We start from the raw sequence: 20713 nt of genomic DNA on the forward strand, positions 1-20713 counted from the left end.
ATTGGGGCTCGCTGCTGTCAGCACAGAGCCTGCTTCGAATCCTCTGTCCTCCTCTCTCTATCCCTCCCCAGCTTGTGCTCTCACCAAAATAAATAAATATTAAAAGAAAAAAAAGGCTTGGCTTTGGATGATCTTCTCTGTAGTATTCAGCTCTATTTGATACTTCTTGTTTAAGATTTTATCTTCTCCTTTCCTCCTAAGCAAATGTTATGGAACTGAATGAATAGATCCTTATAGGTCAATGTAACCCTGGGCAGGCAAGCTGAGGTCCCCTATGGAGAAGACAGAAGGTATAAATAGCTCTGAAAATGAACTGTCTGGAAGGACAAAACTGCTCACCCTTATGTCTGGGTATAAATAAAAATTGTTCACTACAGAGCAACTGAAGTTCTTGCGGTGAGGGCAGGGGTTTCCAGATTCATGTTCAAAGTCAGAAAAAGAAGGAATATGTGTGCTGGGGAGGATGAGAGGTAAGATGCAGGGAAATTCTAAAATCCTATACCATTAAGTGAAGTTAATTCCATTCGAATATTTGGATTCAGGTTAGTAAATCTTAGCCTTCTATAGTGTTAAAGTTAATGAACATATATCTGTGTCCTTCTGCTTGACTGACATCTTAATTTAGTATCTCAGAGGCAACTCAAATTTAACATGTCCAAAATGAAACTCATCACTGTTTACTTCAAACCTGTTCCTCTCATGAGTTTTCCATTTGAATAAATGGCATCATCATCCACCCAACAGCCCAAAACAACTGATGTCCCACATCCAATTAGTCTCTACTAAATCCCTTTGATTATCTCCAATTTGTCCCCTTCTTTTCATCCCTTCTATTCCTGGACAGTAAAGCCTAATAATCTCTCAATTGAACTCTTTTAATAGACTCCAATTGGTCTTCCTCCTTCCAGTTTTATTAGCCAAACTGGCTACTAATCTTTCAAAAACTCTAATCTGGCAATCCAATGGTATGCTGGTAAATATTTAACCATCAGCTCTCTGGGGAAAATAAAAAGCTCTGATTTGTTGTGTTTGCTGATTTCTTTGGTGTGAATGCTTCTACCGTGACCAATTTCAAGCTACCAATGTGATATCGCTGAGCACAGGGTTGGGAAGAAGTGAGCACAATTGGCTCTCATGAGCCAAGTCAGCTACAGAATGCCACTAAACCATGTCACTCTCTCTCTCTCTTTTTTTTAATGTTTATTTATTTTTAAGAGAGAGAGTGTGTGGGAGAGGGGAAGAAAGAGGGGGAGACAGAGGATTGGAAGGGCTCTGCACTGACAGCGGAGAGCCTGATGTGGGACTCAAACTCACAAACCATGAGATCATGACCTGAGCTGAAGTCAGACACGGAACCGACTGAGCCACCCAGGCGCCACTCTTTAATAATAAATTTCAATAGATCTTCGATGCCCTCAGGATATACTATAAACTCTTCAGGCTGGTCTACAAGACTCTCCATGATCTGGCCCTGATAATTTCTCCAGACTCATCTCCCCCATCTCCCCATTCCTACCCAACACCCACCTTGCTCAAATCCTCACTTTGTGCTTTAATCAATGGGCACAAAGATGGGAAGAGATTTTTCCAGACTCCAAAAAGGAGAGCTAAAAATGGATGGGACAGGCATAGAAATGGGAAAAGGCCAAAGGCAGGTGTGCAACCAGCTCAGCCTTCAGTGGGACACAACAATCACTGGACAGATGAGACAACATTACCTACTGAGATCAAGATACCTGACTCCGAGACCTAGTTCTGTCTGACTTTCCACAGTTATTTCTATCACTAGGCCTCAGTTTCCCCACATCTAAAATGAGGGTTTGGGGTGGGGGGGAACACCTAAGAGCTTTCTAGTTTAGACATCCTTTTTCTATGGAAGCCTTAAATAAAGTTCAAATAAGACCAGCAGAGCAGCTAGAACTTGGGTCCTGATGTTGGCTTCCTGGCTGCACTCACATACGGGCCCTAATCATGGAGGCCTGAGTTAAAGTACCAATTTCCACACTCCTCTTGTAGTTCTAGTTCCCCCAAATATTTGGTGTCCTTTGGGGCACATATAGCCGTTCTCTGCATCCTGATTGCTCACTCTTTGCTGAACCTTCCTGTGAGTAATGGGATCCCTCAGGATTGGAAGGCTCCTGAGGTGATACTGACATCTATTTGGCTATACCCTTAAGGACTCCTTGGTCCCTAATACCTGTGGGCCTCATTAAAACACCAACCAGGTATCTCCCAGGTTGCTGCTGAGATGCAAGAGCTTCTGGAAAGTGGCTAACATAAGACCCTCTTATAGACCAGTATATGATGATACTGGAGCTGCCCAAGGCAGTTGTGGGACATGTGTGTGGAGTGGTGAGTACTAAACTTGGGATCAGAGTGGGAGGATAGTCAAAGGGCATGAAGGACAAGCCCAGAAGCCTGAGGAGGCTACTCCCACCAGATCCCTCCCAGCCTTAGCTCTGGCACAGTGTCATCTGTAGGTAGTACAGAAGAAGCAGAGCCCAGTGACACAAGGTCCTTGGCGAAAGACACATCTGGGTTGTGTCCTCTAATACCATGCAACATCAGGAGAGTTACTTTCTCTGAGTCTCAATTTCCTTTTTCCTATGAATTTAGATTTTTTTGAAAAACACTTGTCATGAGAGTGAAATACTATACCAGTATTATCTATGCTTGTTGGAGCACTAACTACTCTGCAAGCACCTCACATGTACTAGTTCACATGTTGAGCAACTTCACATGTACTATTTCAATTAATCATCAGAGCAATCCTTTAAGATGAGTGTATTATGATCACTAGTTTCCAGAAGAGGATGGAGACACATAATGTTTAGATAACTTTCCCAAGGTCATTATGCAAATTAGCAATGGAGTCAGGGCTAGAACCCAGGTCTGATTCTAGTGCCATGCTCTTAACAATTATCCTATCTTGGATGTAAAGGAACTGGTCTGTGGTAAGTGCTCAGTGAAACTGGGTTCCATCCCTGCCTCATCCCACACTTTAATGCCATTTCAAGTGGCACAGACTAAGACTAGAAAAGACGCATATTTAAGGAAGATAATACCAAGGACTATTCATGCATTACTGATTTCATTTCTCCTATTTTTTCATTTAACTTTATTTGTTTCAGCTAACAAATTGCCAAGAAGAGGATTTTCGTTGTGCCAGTTTACCAGTGGGTAACCTGGGTAGAAGTCATCAGAGAAGAAGACCTTGACATTGGTTTTGAAAGAGGAAGTGATGGCGAAACCACTGGAATTCATCCTTGCAACAAAACTCACTCTTAAACCATCAGTATAACTTCACAAAGTCATTAATCCAATGTTTATTAATCGTTACCCATACCCTGTGCTAAGAACTGGAGATAGAAAGGTAAGACATGGCTCTCCAATTAAGGAACTCCACAAACCAGTGTTCATACCAGCCTGTGTATGAGGAATAATAGAAGCACATTAAAGGTGTTATCATAGCCCAGAAGTATGGTAAGAATCACAAGAGAAGTATGGTGGGAATCACAGAACAATTCTGTGATTAGGATTTTACCAAGAGGAGGAAACAGAGAAGGACATTTCAACTGAGGAGTCATTTGATAATAGAAGTAATATGAACAACAGATGTTTACTGCTATATTGTTACATATACCTAAAATAATACTGAATCTTCACAAAAACCTTCAAGGTATATGTTATTCTTCCAATTTTGCAAATGATGAAATGAAGGTTTAGTGAAATTAATGACTCTCTCAGTTGTGCTGTTGGTAAGTGGCAGAGTTGGATTCAAACCTAATTTTCTTTGACCCCAGAGCCTCTCCTACCTCCTTGATACACACCACCTCATGGAAAACAGCTTTGTGAAAAGTCCTGGAATATTTGGAGGATGGTGGACAAGTTGGTTTGTCTTCAGCTGGAGCCAGCAAACTTTGCCTATAAAGGGCCAGATAGTAAATACTTTAGGCTTTGCGGGACACATACGGTCTTTATCACAGCTTCTCAACTCTTGTCATAGGCAAAAGCAGCCACAGACATCAATGAATAATTTTTTTCAACCATGTTAAAATGTAAAAACCATTCCTAGCTGGAGAGCCATATAAAAGCATGAGGACTGAGAAGAAGCATAGGAAGTAACGGTAGGATGCCAGGTAGATAGGGATCTGGTTCCAAAGGGCATTGGGCACCCTGCTAAGGACTTTGGGCATTAGTTCATGAAAAACTGGAATCCTTGAAGGACTTTCAAGGAAGGGAATATCATGGCCATCTCTGCCTTTTTGAACAGTCTCTCTGGCAGTGTGTAGGATGGGATGGATGGAAGAAAAACTAGAACAGGAAAGATCAGGAAAGAAGCTCTTGTTCTTCATCAGTGGAAACACTCTTCTGGGATATTTCTTGTCCACACTTTGTCTTGGATCTTGTATAGTCCTCTTGTGATTTAAATACAGCTGCTACTTAACAACTTGTTAAGTAGTCCATATTTCCCTGATTTGATTCTTAGAACATTCTTTCAAAGGAGACAAGGATCTTAAGAAACTTAACAGAAGACCATGGGGGAGGGGAAGGGGAAAAAAATTACAGAGAGGGAGGGAGGCAAACCATAAGAGACTCTTGGATACTGAGAACTGAGGTTTGATGGGGGGTGGGGGAGAGGGGAAAGTGGGTGATGGGCATTGAGGAGGGCACTTGTTGGGAAGAGCACTGGGTGTTGTATGGAAACCAATTTGTTGATAAATTATATTTTAAAAAAAGAATGAACTATTTTAAACAGGAAAACATAAAGATTTAAGCCAGGCTTTATAACAATATTCTCCCTTTAGCTTCTAGCCTGCCCTTTTTCTCAGGGTCCCCCTTCTCCTTCCTGAATAAAGCCAATGTGGGCCCTGCTTAGGAGGTGGGAGAGTAACCCCTCCTGGGTACCAAGGACAACCCCCAAGGGAGGGCCATTTTTGCAAAAAATAAAACAATAAAAACTTCAAATTATCCTTTAAATTTTTACACTACTGTTGACTAATACTGCATTCCCACTTTCTTTCAGGTTTCCTTGGCACTCATCATTACCATATTACTTTGTTTTGATTCCCAATTGTGTTCTGAGGTTGGGTGCATAATGAGAAGTCACCCCCTAAAATCATAGATTCTCTGAATCTTGGTGTCACTGAGCTTTAGAACCTTAGGGTGTCTGTGGTGAAAGGGACTTTTAAAGTTGTACATTCTGACTTCACTTCTAAAGCAGCGATAGTACCCCTGAATGATGTGGGCTTATAATCATGCTTGAACACTTCTGAAAATGGAGCACTTGCCATTTCACCACCATCACCACCACCACCACCACCCACCCACCAGCAGAATGTGTCATTACTGGGAAGATCAATCACCAGAAGCTTTGTTTGTTTTTCTAAACTAAGCTTACACTTGTCCCCCTGCAACTTTCACCAATCACTTCTAATTTTTTGATCTTGGGAACACATAACACACATTTCCACCTTTCTCTGTATGACATCTTTGGTGAGGTCTCTACAGTTCCTCATAAGTCTCCAAGCTAAGCTTTCCCAGTATCTTCTACTCTTCCCTAAGTAGCATGTTTTCAGGGGTGCTTTACTAATAAGCTCTTTTCTCTGTATAGACAAGCTAGGTTGCCATTTTTCCCTTCTAAATTGTAGGTCCAAATATTAAAAACTGCTCTGGGCAGCCCTTGGTCTCTATGTAGTTAATAGCAGGTATTGACTTTGTGTCCTTGTAGGGTGACTATAAATGATGTCTGTAAATGGTCTAGGCCAGTTCCTGTTTAGAAATATGTTGAGAGCTATGTATGTCCAAGGGAAAGCCCAAAATGAGCTTGGCACAATGGCTAGCTTTATAGGCAGCAAAGTTCAGCACTAAATATAGTTCCACCATGAGTAGCATCAGTGGCTTGCCCCCTCGAAGGCTCAGCTTGGATTCAGTCCATCCATTTATCCAACATTTATAATGCCTACTCCGTGCCAGGCATGGTTCTAGAATCTGATGGTACACAATAATCAGGAAGATAAAAATTCCTGCATTCTTGTGAGGGAAACTGACAGTTGAAAAAATTGTATCATACATTAGAAGATGCTAAGTACTATGAAGAAAGAAAACAGGAGATGGGTATAGAGAGTGGGGGATATTTCAGTGTTTAGCAAGATGGTCAGAAAAGACTCAAGTTTTTCCTGAAAAGATGGACATTTGAGCAAATACTTGAAGGAGATGATGGAGTAAAGATTTCTGGGGAAAGAGAATTTCTAGCAGTGAGAACAGTATGTGCAAAAGCTCTGAGGTAGGAGCATGCCTTGAATGAGGAACAGCAAAAGGCTGGATGGCTGGACAGACAGAGTGAGAGATGGGAGGTAGGAGATGGAGCCCAGGATGTGATGGGGGGCACTTAGCTCCTCTTCTGGGTGTTACCAGAAGCCACTGGAGGGTTTGAGAAGAGGATTCACATGATGTTTAAATGATCTGAACTATATATTTTTTAATGTTTATTTATTTCTGAGAGAGAGAGAGAGGCAGAGCACAAGCTAGGTGGCAGGGGCAGGGGGCTGTGCAGAGAGAGAGATGGAGACACAGAATCTGAAGCAGGCTCCAGGCTCTGAACTGTCAACACAGAGCCCAACATGGGGCTGGAACCCATGAACTGCAAGATCATGACCTGAGCCGAAGTTGGACACTCAACCAACTGAGCCACCCAGGCACCCCAATCTGACCTACACTTTAATAGGATCACTCTAGTTACTGTGCTAAGAATAGACTGTAGGGGAAGAGAATGGGAATCCTGGAACTGGTTAGGGGATATCACAATATTCCTGGCAAGAGCAAATGATGATCTGGACCAGAGTAGTAATGGTGTAGAGGATGAGAAGTGATCTTTTTTGGGATACATATTTCAAAGAGAATAGCAATACTGCTGATGAGTTACATGGGAGAAAGAGAAAAGTTAGAAAGTCTTTGAGTTGCTTTTTAAAAGCTCTTAGCCACATCAAAGGATGGAATTGCCATTAATTGAGCTGAATGTGAAAGGAGGAGGTTTATAGGGAAGTGGAAGTTTGACTTTAGAAAAATGTTTAACATGCCCCTTATATATCCAAATGAAGATAGGTGGCAAGTAGGCAACTGGACAGACTAATTAAGAGAAGACATCTAGGATGGAGATGTATTTCAGATTTACCAGCATACTCTAGTGTTTAAAGCCTAGGTCATATCTGCAAATCAGAGTGAGGATTTATTATTCAAATCCCACTAGCCACCATTCTATTGCATTGTCTTCCAACATGAGCATCAATATTATTTTTCTCATCCATCTGAGCCTGAGTCCTGCTCATGGCTTTATATGACATTATATTAACCCAAATGGATAGCTCTCTGCCTTTTCACTACCACTACAAAAATGTCTCAGATATTGAAATCTTGATCCAAGGTTTTAGGGTTCTCTATGAAAAAACCTGACCATCTGCAATGCTGTGCGGTATGCACTTTCTGCCCCCTACAAGTGTGATTACACAGTTCGGTTTTCGCTCACAATGCCATCTAAAGTGGGCCTATTTTTGTGCTTGGTGACCTGCTAAACCCTGCATGAAATCTGATGGTGTGAGAGACACATTTCAGCTTAATGTTGTGGGACTTGGGGTTTGAGTCCTACTCTCTGTCTGACCTTGGATGGCTGGTTGTATGAAATGAGAATAGTGATACTGACCTTGGTGGGTTGGGGTGATAATCTAATGAATTACATTTATTAAAATGCTTCTATAGATTTCCATTCTATAAATAACCATTTCCTTCTTTGGGGTCTCGAAAAGGTGTACAGCCAGCTGTCCATAGTCTGTTGCAGTCATATAGGGACTAGCAGAAGGATTAAGAGAAATGGACTGGTCAGTAACATGTTCTGTCATCCAGGCCTGCCCAGGAAGGATCAAGGACTGATTCCAGGTCAAACCGAAGACCAATCCCACCCACCACCCAACTCTCTCCTGGGAGCAACATGGCCTTGGAAGAGTCTTTACTAGTTTTTAAGAAAAGCTTCCAGATGCATAGGCACCTAATTCCCAGGTAAATATGCTTCATTTTCTTGAGAAATGCCAAGAGCATAAAAGTTTTCTCTAGACTTCTCTAGACTTCAGTTCTTGAGTCTCTGGCAATCTTTACTTTTCAATTTTTTCTTTATAATTTTAAACACAATTATAGTGATTAAGTGATTACAGTGATCACACTATAGGAAGGTGGGGATAAAAAAGAGGATATACACTTCCTGGAAGGTGGGGATATAAAAGGGGATAAAAGTTCTTGGGGAAAGATTCCTCTTCCCCAGAAAGTTTATTTGAGAGTCTCTTTTTTTCCTGAAAACTTATGATGTGTGGGTTTTCAAAGTGACAGCAGCAGAGAGGAAGAAAGCTAAGAGAAGAAGCTAGGGCTTTTGTTTGTTTCACATTTACACTGTCCTTTGCAACACCTCTTAGTCTTGATATTTGAAAGAATGACTTAAGAACTATAGAGACCTCTAGAACTTTTTGGTTTACTGTAAAACATTTTTTTTTTATTTTTCTAGCCTCTTTATTTTGGTTTATGGTGTGTGTGTGGGCGGGGGGGGGGTGTAGGTGCACGTGTGCACACGTCCTTCCAAATAGGACTTCGGCTGGTACAATTCCTTCTATAACACCCATGAAATTTTACCAGGGCTAGTTAGTTAGACAAACCAATTCATATTTATAGAATCTCTACTAAGTACCACACTGGCCCAATTTGAATAGAATGTTCCCTGGTTGTGGAAGTGCATATCTTAGTTTGAGTGTTTAGCTCTGAGATGACTTTGGTCCTTGCATCTGTGGCTCTCACGTGGTGTTCTCTCATTGAGACTGCAAAGTATTAAGGAGTATGTTCTCTTCTTTCCTCAGAAGGAAGGCAATACATAGCTAAGGCTGGAGAAATGAAAGCTCTGTAACTGAGTTTATCCTCCTGGGCTTCTCCAGAAATCCCTGGACCAACTGGATCCTTTTCTTCCTCTTCCTCTTTCTTCACTTACTTACAGTCCTGGGCAATGGGCTCATTGTTACCTTGATCAGAGTAGATGCACACCTCTACACCCCCATGTACTTCTTCCTCAGCATCCTGTCTGTACTGGATCTCAGCTATGCCATCACCACTGCGCCCCAGATGTTGATCCATCTAGTAAGCAGAATAAGACCACATCCTATATTGGGTGTGTGTTTTCCTGATCTTGGGAATCACTGAGACATGAATTTTTGCAGCCATGGCCTATAACAGATATGTTGCCATATGCTATCCACTCCAAGACTAGCCAAACCCTGTGTATAGTTCTGGTAGTCAGCTCTGCCCTTTGTGGTCTCACCTGTGTCCTCATTTACACAGTCTTTGCAATGAATCTGCCGTACTATGACCCCAATGAGATCAACCACTTCTTTTGTGAAATTCCTGCTGTCTTGAAGTTGGCTTGTGCAGATACATCCCTCAATGACCAAGTGGACTTTATCTTGGGTTTCATCTTGCTCCTGATCCCATTATCCCTCATCCTGGCCTCATATGTTTGCATTTTCATGGCTATTCTAAAGATTCATTCCACTCAGGGATGAACCAAAGCGTTCACCACCTGTGCTTCACACATCACTGTGGTCATTATGTTCTGTATTCAATGTATGGTCATGTATATAAGGCCTGGTTCTGAAGCCTCCCCAGAGGATGACAAAAGTTGGCCCTGTTCTACAATGTCGTTTCTGCCTTTCTCAACCTCATCATTTACAGCCTCTGGAACAAAGATGTGAAGAGGGCTTTCTTCAAGCTAATTAGAATGAGTAAGGATGCTCAACAGCCATAGACTAGGACAGCCTGCAGTGCCTCTGATCTCTGTCTATCCCATCCATACTTCCACTGAAGTCATTAGACTAGATCAGGAGCCCAGAATGAAGGAAATGTCTAGAAAAAAAAAAAACAACACTTTTGCATTAATTTGGCCACTGGACACATTAGGGAAGGACTCAGAGAGAATTGTGTTCAGGCTTAAATATATCATTGATCTTCTTTGGCTTTGGAAGAATCACCTTAATTCTCTGGGATTTAATTTCCATATCTGTAAGTGACTTTAACGTCACTATGTGTTTTATATGCACTTATTATTTTAATTCTTATAACAACTCCAGAGGTAGGTATTATCATTCTCTTCATACAGATAAAGAAACTGAGGCACAAGAAGATTAAGTAAATTGTCAAGTGCTACCCAGCTAAAAAGTAACACAATTGAGATTTGAACCCAGGGTTCCAGAGCCCAGGCTCTTATATATTATATTATATTATATTATATTATATTATATTATATTATATTATATTATGCTGTTTCTTGAGTTGTTAATAGAGACTTTTAGGATCAGCTGAGATAACAGATGAGACGGTATTGAGGAAAATTTAAAACACTTAGGATTGTTATTCTAAGTCACAACTATAGAGTCAGACTCATGAAGTCTAGAGTTCTATTGGATACTTATGTTTTTCTCACTAGCATTTGGTAGCCTAAGCAAATAGCATTGTGCTATGAACTATTAACTTCTCAATAAAAGTTTGTTGAGTGAGTTTTCCAAGCCCCACCTCTATCCTCAGTCGGCCATCTCCCCAATTTTTCTTTCAGCTCCTCTTTACTTTCATGGGTCTCTCTTTCACTTCATTATACCTACCCCCAAATGTGGCTTCCAGCAACCTAGAGTTTTATTCACAAGGAGCATGCCTTGGTATCCAACTAACTTACCTTTAAATTTCATTTGCCACCAGAGAGATCAAGGGAACAATGGGAAGAACCCTGAGCTTTAGTCCTGCCTTAATTTGTTGAGAACTTGGAAAAAACGCCTAATCTGCCTGGAACTCAGTCCCTCCAATCTGTAAAATGGAGATAGTGTCCATATCTGACCCTGGCTATACCAGAATATTATTTTTAAGTTCAAATGGGAACAGACCTTAAAACTTAAATAATTATATAAATTATCATTAGAGAGTCATTACCTTTAAAGCTAGATACCTCAGAAAATGTTCATTATTAATGGTAGCTTATATTTCTCAACTATAAATGTTAAGATGAGGCTTATTGTGAGGTCAGGATGTATGGGTTAGATAGTCATGATGGTAATTGACTGCATTACAGAGTCATGCCTTCAACATACACACACACACACACACACACCCAAAGTTAGTGAAACACAATCACAACATCAGCTGCCATATTAACCAGGAACTAAAATATTTCTTTTTTTTTTTTTTAATTTTTTTTTAACGTTTATTTATTTTTGAGACAGAGAGAGACAGAGCATGAGCAGGGGAGGGGCAGAGAGAGAGGGAGACACAGAATCCGAAGCAGGCTTCAGGCTCTGAGCTGTCAGCACAGAGCCCGACACGGGGCTCGAGCTCACAAACTGTGAGATCATGACCTGAGCCGAAGTCGGACGCTCAACCGACTGAGCCACTCAGGCGCCCCAGAAATGGGAGCTTTAAGACTGATGTGGAACTGTGAGGAGGGAAGTGTCTGTAGTTCCAGGGTTTCCCCCATGAAGGCCACGGCCTCTAAGGAGAGAAGCCCTGGGGAGGAAGGAGCCTTGACTGCCTGAAGAAAAAAAATTTTTAACAAGACATGATGATTGTGTTTCTGGGGGCTTGTTATGAAAATTGCTCTGGGGTCATTAAAGGTGGCAAGTAAGGATCATTTGCTGGAGCTAATGGGACTTCCTTCTTCAGGCTCTCAGAACAATAGAAACCCATAGCAGTCCCACATCATCCCCTCATATCCTGCCATGATCCCTCTCCTCCAGCTAGTCCTGACTCCTCAGGTCTTTGCATAGGCTGATCCACCCAGAAAGCTCTCTCCTCCATGTCTCTTCTTCAGGAAGCATCCTAACTACTTTGTGTCTAGATGAAAGCTTTTTCTTTCCCTTTGCCCTACAATAGAACAGTCAGCTGGGAGAGATCTTAAAGGGTCTAACCCTTATGTTGGCCTTGAGTCTCTCTGACATCAAGAACTACTAACATGTCATTCAAATATATTTACATAAGACTCAAGGCATGTGGCTTGGGATGTCCTTTCTCTCATTCATAATTGGGAAAAAAAAAAAAGCAAGATGAAATCTCAGCAAATTGGGAGTAAAAAGAAATTTACTCTCTGTGACAAGAAACACTTAACTAAAACCCTGCAGTTAACATCATACATAATGGTGAAAGACTAAGTGCTTTCCCCCCAAAACCAGTACCAAAATAAGGATGCTTGCTTTCATAACTCCTATTCAAAATAGTACTGGAAGTCCTAGCCAGTGCAATAAGGTGAGAAAAGAGAAGATAAGAAAGGAAGAAGTAAAACTGCCTCCATTTACAAATAATATAGTTGCCTATGTAAAAAAAAAAAAAAAAAAAAAAAAGGGCAAAGGGGCACCTGGGTGGCTCAGTCGATTAAGTGTCCCACTCTTGATTTTTGGCTCAGGTTATGATCTCACGGTTTGTGGGATAGAGCCCTGTGTTGAGTTCTGCACTGACAGCAAGGATCCTGCTTGGGATTCTCCCCATCCCTGTTTCTCTGCCCCTCCCCCACTCACACTGTGTGCTCTCTCTCTCTCAAAATAAATAAATAAACATTTTTTAAAAGGTGAGGATTCTACATTAAAACTCTTAGAACTAATTAATGGCGTTTGCAACATTACAGAATGCAAGATTAACACAAAGGAATCAATTATATTTCCATATAATAACAATGAACAATTGGAAACTAAAATTATATAATGTTATTTACAATAGCTTCTTAGAAATTAAATACTTTTAGGGGTGCCTGGGTGGCGCAGTCAGTTAAGCGTCCGACTTCAGCCAGGTCACGATCTCGCGGTCTGTGAGTTCGAGCCCCGCATCAGGCTCTGGGCTGATGGCTCCGAGCCTGGAGCCTGTTTCTGATTCTGTGTCTCCCTCTCTCTCTGCCCCTCCCCCGTTCATGCTCTGTCTCTCTCTGTCCCAAAAATAAATAAAAAACGTTGAAAAAAAAATTAAAAAAAAAAAGAAATTAAATACTTTTAGGTATAAATTAACAAAACATGTACAGTATCTGTGCTGAACTGTAAAACACTGATGAAAAGAATCAAAGACGTAAATAAATGGAGAGACATTTCATGGTCCTGGGTTGAAAAATGATACATAGCAAAGATGCCAATTCTCCCTCAAATTATTCTGCAGTTTAATACAATTCCTATAAAAATTCCAACAGGATCTTTTGTTGATATGAACAAGTAAATCTGAAAATTTATATAAAAAGGCAAAGGAACTAGACTAAAGCAATTTTGGGGAAAAAAGGAATAAAGGTAGAAGAACCTGTATTCAATTCTAAGACCTGTATAGATGTTGTAATCAGCAGTATTGGTATTGGTACAGATAGACACAAATATCAGTGAAATAGATTAGAGAGTTGAGAAAAGGTCACAAAAGTATTTAAAAGTATTTATTCATATTTAATGAAACTGGAAAAAGTAATTGAATAGAGAAAGGATAGGAGAGTGGTTTTTTTTAATGTTTATTTATTTAATTTGAGAGCGAGAGAGCAAGAGAGCAGGGGAGGGGCAGAGATAGAGGGAGACAGAGAGAATCCCAAGCAGGCTCCGCACGGTCAGCACGGAGCCCAATGTGGGGCTTGAACTTATGAACTGTGAGATCATGACCTAAGCTGAAACCAAGAGTCAAATGCATAACCAACTGAGCCACCCAGGCACCCCTTGGTAGGATAGTGTTTTTAACCCGTGGTGTTGGAACTATTGGAAGTATAGAGAAAAAGATAAATCTCAATTTAAACCTCTTCCTTATTCAAAAATTAACTTAAAATTGATCACAGAGCTAAATGCAAACTGCGAAACCATAAAACTCTCAGAAAAAAATAAGAGAAAATCTTTATGACCTAGTGTTAGGTAAATATTTCTTAGACATTACACTAAAACATGACCCATATAATGGAACTCTGTGCATGACCAAGTTGATGGTTCAGTGGGTATGGTAACACGATTTATTATGGGCTGTTTTGTTTGCCAAGTCACATGGTGACTCATAGCTATTCAGTATCCACCAGGCAGGGCACAGGAGCTATTTTTAAAATAATTTATTTGAAATAATTTAAGATGCACAAAGAGCTGCAAGAATAGTACATAAAATTCTGGTGTGCCCTTTAAAATTCCAGCTTCCCTCAATGATAACATCTTACATAATCATAGTACATTGTCAAAAGTAGGAAACGAACATTGGTTACAATACTAAACTAGAGACATTATTCAGATTCCACAAGTTTTTTATATACCTTCAGTTTTTTGGGTAGTTTTGTTACAAACTGAATTGTGTCTCCCCTTTCTTCCACCAAATTCATATGTTGAAGCCCTAATCTGCAATATAACTACAGTTGGAGATAGAGCCTTTAAAGAGATCATTAAAGTTGAATGATGTCATATGGGTGGGTCTTCATCCAATCTGACTGGCACCCTAGTAAAAAGAGGAAATTGAGACACACAAGAGACACCAGGGATGCTCACACAGAGAGAAGACCATGTGGGAACACAGCAAGAAGGCAGTTGTCTACAAGCCAAGGAGAGAGGCCTCAGGAGAGACCAAATAACTTGACCTTGGACTTTCAGCTTCCAAATCCATGAGAAAATAAATGTCCTTTGTTTAACTCTTCCAATCTGCAGAGTTTTGCTATGGCAGCCCTAGCAAATCAGTACGAGTTCTATGATATTTTATCACAGACTATTCCATTTCCACAAAGCCACACATATTACCCCTTTGTAGCCATCCCTCCCCACAATTCTCACCCCATTACCTATCTATTTGTTCTCTATCACTTTAATGCATCATTTCAAGAATTGTACAGAAATGAAATCACACAGTATGTGTATAGATGCCCTCAAGTGTGGCTATACGTTATTTCATGGGCGGTTGCTAATGGGATGGAAGGTTGGCCAGGAAGAAAAAGATTAGAGGATTCATGATGAGGGGTCTAGAAGAGGTTATGTGGATATGCCTCTCACAGACCCAGAATATGAGGATAATCATGTGCTAACACAGTGAGCACCCACTGCGGGGGTGTCTCTCGATAATCAGGTGGACTAGATGATCCACCTGTAGATGAGTCAGCCTCTTTCCCTAACCATACAAGTGCTTGCTCTACAAAGCAGCCACTGTAGCATGATAGAGGATATGTGTGGACTCAGCCACATGAACTCGGCCTCACCAAGGCTGAGTCAGCCATTGCCACTGCTGTGTGCCAGGCCCCAGCAGCAGAGACAGAGGCTGAGCCTCTGATGTGGTACCATTCCCCGGGGTAGCTGCCAGCTACCTGGTGACACATAAATTACATTAGACCCTTTCCATCACAAAAAGGCTACAATATGTCGTCCCAGGGATAGTCTCATATTCAGGTTTCCTGCCAGCAGCAAGTCTGACAACCCACGATCAGTGGTCTTATAGAGTGTCTTATCCATTGCCATAGTATTCCATGCAGTATCATCTCTGACCAGGAAACACACTTTCCCTCAGAGAAAAGTATGACAGGGGCACCTGGGTGGCTCAGTCACTTAAGCGTCCGACTCTTGATTTCAACTCAGGTCATGATCTCGCAGTTTGTGGGTTCAAGCCCCGCATCAGGCTCCATGGGGGCTCTGTGCTGACAGCGCGGGATTCTCTCCCTCCTTTTCTCTCAGTCTTCCTGCCCCCCACCCCATCCTCTCCCTCTCTCTCTCTCTCAAAAATAAACATTAAAAAAAAGGTATAACAGTGGCCTTACACTGGCAGAACTCAGTGGCCACCCACTGTGCCCAAACACCCAGAAATATCTGGGCCTAATAGGATGAAGGAATTACCTACTGAAGTCTCAGTTATCTTGCCACATGGGAGAAAACATCCTGTAAGGTTGTAATGCCATCATAAAGAGTGCAGTTTATGACTTAAACCAGCAATCATTATGTGGTATTATCTTCCTCTGAGGGGACACACAGGTCCAGGTGTGATGCGAGTGGTCCCTCTCTCTAATATATGAATTAACACTCCAGAGAAATCTCTGCTTTCTATCTCTGCAACTTTGGGTTTGGTGTGTTTGGAGGTTCTAGTGCTCAAAGGGGAATTTCTTTCACTAGGGAAGAAAATCTTGGTTCTGTTTGATTAGAAGCTGAGATGGCCTCTTGGCTGCTGCTACTAAACCAATAGGCATAGTGACATGATGGCAGTGAAACCTGACTGCGGTGCATTTAGGAGAGAATGTAGGACAGGAAATGCACACCACCCTCCCTTAGGAGACTTCCTCCAGAGGGGAGAAAAGAAATGAATGGGTGGTAACTGTCAGGGAAGTGGGCCACAAGAAGGTGATTTTTCTTTAAGACAATATAAAAAAAAAAAATGAGTGCTTTCTTCCCCTCCCTCTGCTCTGTCTCATATAACGCAATGCCTTCTTTTTCTTTCTCTTCAACAAAACTAAAGGGGGAGCTTGCAGATAGAAGGATGAAAGCCAGCGGAGGGTTCCCCTGGATGAACACAGGCAGTGCTAAGTAGGGAACACACTTTGCTGAGTTGCATTGCACATGCTAATAGAAGGGATGATGAAAACTTCAAGGGGACTTTTGAAACACCATATTAACACCTACATGTTCTGCTAACCTCCCTCCAGTGCTCATGGCAGGTGTTACTGAACGATCATGGCAGTCCCTCTCCATGAGCCTGAGGTTACTCAGTTTCTGCCTCGATCCAGTGTTCTAGGCAGTTGCCACCAACCAGAGTTTGAAAATAAGATGACTCCATTACCATTTCTGAGTAGCCCAAGTGTTTGACTCCAGGCGATGGTGATTTCAAATCAAAGAAGGTAAGTTCAGACTTCTCACTTCATGTCATCCAAGGGGCTGTCTCTCCCATCTATGATGGGGATGGATTCTGACCACAGTTAGGAGGTACCTGCTGTGTGTCCTGTCCCAGGCAAGAAGCAGAGCTGGTGGCTGAGAAGGACACGTTGTGGTCCCTCATCACTCTAAGTCTCATTATGAAAATATACGTTTGTGGGACAAGCAGATCAACCATCTGATATATACTGGGGAGCTATGTCAAGCATAAATGATATGCACATTTTACTACATCTGTTTCATACTCAATCATATTTAATTCCCACAGCTACCCTATACTGTTATTGCCTCATTTTACTGGTAAGGAAACTGAGGAACAGGAAGGCTGCTATCTTGTCTAATACTACACTATTACTAAGTGGAAGAACCAGGATCTGATCTCAGGCCTTCTGACTGTTCAGGGCTTCGCTCCCATGTGGAATATTTATCAGTTGTTTCATCCTGAGCCAGGTTCTGTGAAATATCTCACAATTGTTGGTATATTATCTTCAGTGCAGGGAGCCACAGTCTTTGGGGACCACAGGATGTCAGAACACAAAACAGGCCAGGATCCAGCAGGGCATGATGGAGAGAGTGGATCAGGGTCCTGGGGACTGAGAGCAGAGCAGAGCTCTTCTCTGCCATTCCCCTTTCCCTCAAACACCTGTGGATTCTTTATGGCTCATGGAAGCCTTCCCTGATCTGCATGCTTGGCCTTCACCTCTTGCACTTCTCAATCAATGCACTTACAGTAATTGACACCCACACATCTGTCCCCTTGGACTCCGAGGCAGAGTAAGAAGAAGCCCATGGGGAGCGAGGGGTGCTGAGCTGGGAGGGTCAGGGGACCTGGGCGTGTAGGCTTTGAGTGCCAGTCTGGGGAGGTGAAGTGTGGTCAGGGCTTGGGATGGCTGTGACGGGGCCTGGAGAATCCCACGGCACAGAAGCTCATTAAGAAGCTACCTGATTTGTCTTCCCTGAGGATCAGGAGCAGATTATGAAAGAGGGAACCAACAAGCCCCTGGCTCATCCCACACTGAGCCCAGTGACAGGTAAGGAGTAAAAGGGCAGAGGAAGGGGCCTGCTTTTCACTTGTCCCCGCCTGTCTCACTGGATGCCTGCCTGCCTCCTTTCCATCCACATAGGTCCTCCTGGGCATCTGCTCGATTTCCTGACCTCTGTCCTCCTGTGTTCATTGACTTCTCTCTGTACAGTGATCAGTCTCTTTGTCTTTCTCTCTCCCTCTCCCTCCTTATTTGTCTTTTGGGTGTGCTCCTCAGTTGAGGGGGAGAGAGATGGAAGGAAGTGAAGGCTGCTGTTACAGAACTGAAGCAGTTGGCTCTCCATAGAGGATTTAGGATGAGGCCCTGGTAGGAGAGATAAAAGTGGGGGTGATGAGTTATAGAAGGTGGGAGCTGGAGGGAGATGTTAGAACTGAGAAGATCTGAAATGCTCTTATTTGGGAAGGAGAGGGAGGTGATTGCTTCCAAACAGGATACTGACATCCTGTCATTAAACCCCCTGGGGTGGCTGGAGAGGAGGCTCACAGTGGGCTTGGAACCCCCATTAATCTATTCCTGGCCTTTCTTTCTCTTTCCTTCTATACTCCTCTTTTCTCCAATTCTGTACCATATTCTGGTCACTGAGTATGTAGCAAGGACTGGGGATGGGAGGCCTATTGAGAGCCTACTGCAATAGTCCAGGCATCAGATATCAGGTCCAGGTGGAGCTGCCAGAGGGATGTCAAGGTCTTCAACTCTTCCAAATAGACTAGACCAGAGACACTCCTTCTCTACCAGCAGGTTGGTCACAATGCATTTTGACATTTTGTTTGATCCTCTCACAGGATGACCAAGTTCACTACCTTTCAGGACAGTTGATTCTATCTGTGGACTGCCCTCTCTAATGTCAGCTGGTTGTATTACATTGGATCTTGTCTCCCTAGTGTAACTCCCAACTATACTTCTTAAGGCCACCCCGGACAAGTCTTATCCGTCTTCCACATGAAAACCTTTCAGAGAGTTGGCCCTCAGCTTCCAGAATGCCCTTCACCTTTTATTCCACATTGTAAACATACCCAATTTCTCCAACACTTCCTCATATGATATGGTTTCCAGACCCTTCTTTATAACCTATTTCAACATATCCACACTCCCTTTAAAATGTGGACCCACCATTGAAAAAGATGCCCTACATGAAGTCTGGCTACCCCAGACACATTCCATGACACCTTGTGTCATCTGTTAGCATCCTTTCTCAATGATGTCACCTCCATGATGACTTTTTAGAAAGTTTACTTACACTGATCCACTTTCGGTCCTCAGTTATTGCCCAACGAACTGCTACTCCACCTAAACTGTTGTGGTTGGCTTTTTGAATCCAAGGAAGGGACAGAGGATTTTAGCTCTACGCTATAACATTTCTTTTCTTGACATTAGCTTCTTGTTCTACCATTTGAGACTTGAAATTCTACTTTCAACCACTGGATCAGATTGTCTTCCTCACCATCTACATGAGAGGCTGTGAAGGAAGAACCCATGAGACCGACTGGTCCATGGGAAGGTGATCTTGAAATTTCTGGTGGTCACAAGTAAAAGATCTGTATACAACTCATTCTTACCTCCTTTCCTTCCATTGTACTTTTCCTGAAGCTGCCTATCATGACTTGGGCACTTAGTCCCGTTGCTGTTGCCTCCTCAGAGACCTTGCAATATCACCTCTTTCTCTCTCTCTTTTGGCTTCCCCCCTCCCCCATGTATATATCTTTAAAAAACAGCAACACAAATAAAACACTCTTTCCACCTTTTGTCCATCCCAATCTTAGATATCTCTTCATTACTCCACTTTACAGACCAGTTCACTCTTCAAAACCCACTGGTGTCTGATTTTTACTTTCATCACTTCACCAAAATTTCCCACTTTCAAGCCAAGAATAATTTCCACATTATTATATTTTTAAAGTTTTATTCCTCCTGCTCTCTCTGTAGTGTCTGGCACCATAGGCCCTTTTGGAGATGTTAGCTTCCTTGGTTGGTGGAACCAAGTTCCCTGCCTCCCTGATGCTCTTGCTCAAGCCCCAGCTCTTCTACTGCTGATCTCTCTTGTGTTCATGCCCCAGGCTGCAGATTTTGATTCTTTGCTCTTTCTCTAGACTATCCTGGTTAGTTCTCATCCATTATGTACCTTGATTACCTCCCCAATTTTTATCTTCCACTTAGATATCCTTCCTGAGTTTGAAGGCTATCTGACCTATTCTTTGATAGTCAGATCCTCAAGGATGCCTCATGTTCCAAGCTCTATGTCTGTAACAGAGTTAATCATTACCTTCCAGTCATTTCCTGCCTCACGCCATCTCTCCCTCCTCCACCTCCACCCAGGTTTTGTCTTGTAATGGTTCCCAAACCTGAAACCTCAAGCTCATCTTTGTCCCCTCCCTCTTTCTCATCTTATGTACCCCTCAGTTACCAAGTTCTGTTGATTCAATTTCCCACACCTCTCTCTAATATCTCTTCTCTTCTTTATTGCCTATAATGCTATGCTGCTTCTGCCTTTTTCCCATACCCCTCAAATGGTCTTCCTCCAATGCCTTCTTCTAACTTCCACCCAAGTAGTGACATTTCTAAAACTTAAGCCTCGATGAATTACTTTTCTGCTTAAAACTTATCTCCAAATTGTCATGGCCTAAGTGATCAACTCCATGCTCCTTATTAAAGTACACAATACCCTTTTCTTTTCCCTCTTTCCCTGTGAAGACTATCCTACCCTCAGATTTTATGTCTTGTGCTCCATGGTTGTACAAAACTCTCCCTTAGTTATGGTCCTTTGCACCTGCAACTCCATCTTCT

General features: G+C 42.2%; 1 protein-coding gene and 1 pseudogene across 1 annotated transcript in view; one reads left to right on the forward strand and one right to left on the reverse strand.

The window, feature by feature from the left end:
- Positions 1-20713, reverse strand: part of CFAP144 (cilia and flagella associated protein 144) — a 175647-nt gene that overhangs the window by 94158 nt on the left and 60776 nt on the right. The gene's annotated exons all lie outside the window — the stretch shown is intronic.
- On the forward strand, positions 7985-9832 carry LOC109254845 (olfactory receptor 2D2-like; annotated as a pseudogene).

This window comes from Panthera pardus, unplaced genomic scaffold (assembly GCF_024362965.1).
Source record: "Panthera pardus isolate Hobbes unplaced genomic scaffold, ASM2436296v1 HiC_scaffold_11, whole genome shotgun sequence".
In the NCBI taxonomy this organism is placed as follows: domain Eukaryota; kingdom Metazoa; phylum Chordata; class Mammalia; order Carnivora; family Felidae; genus Panthera; species Panthera pardus.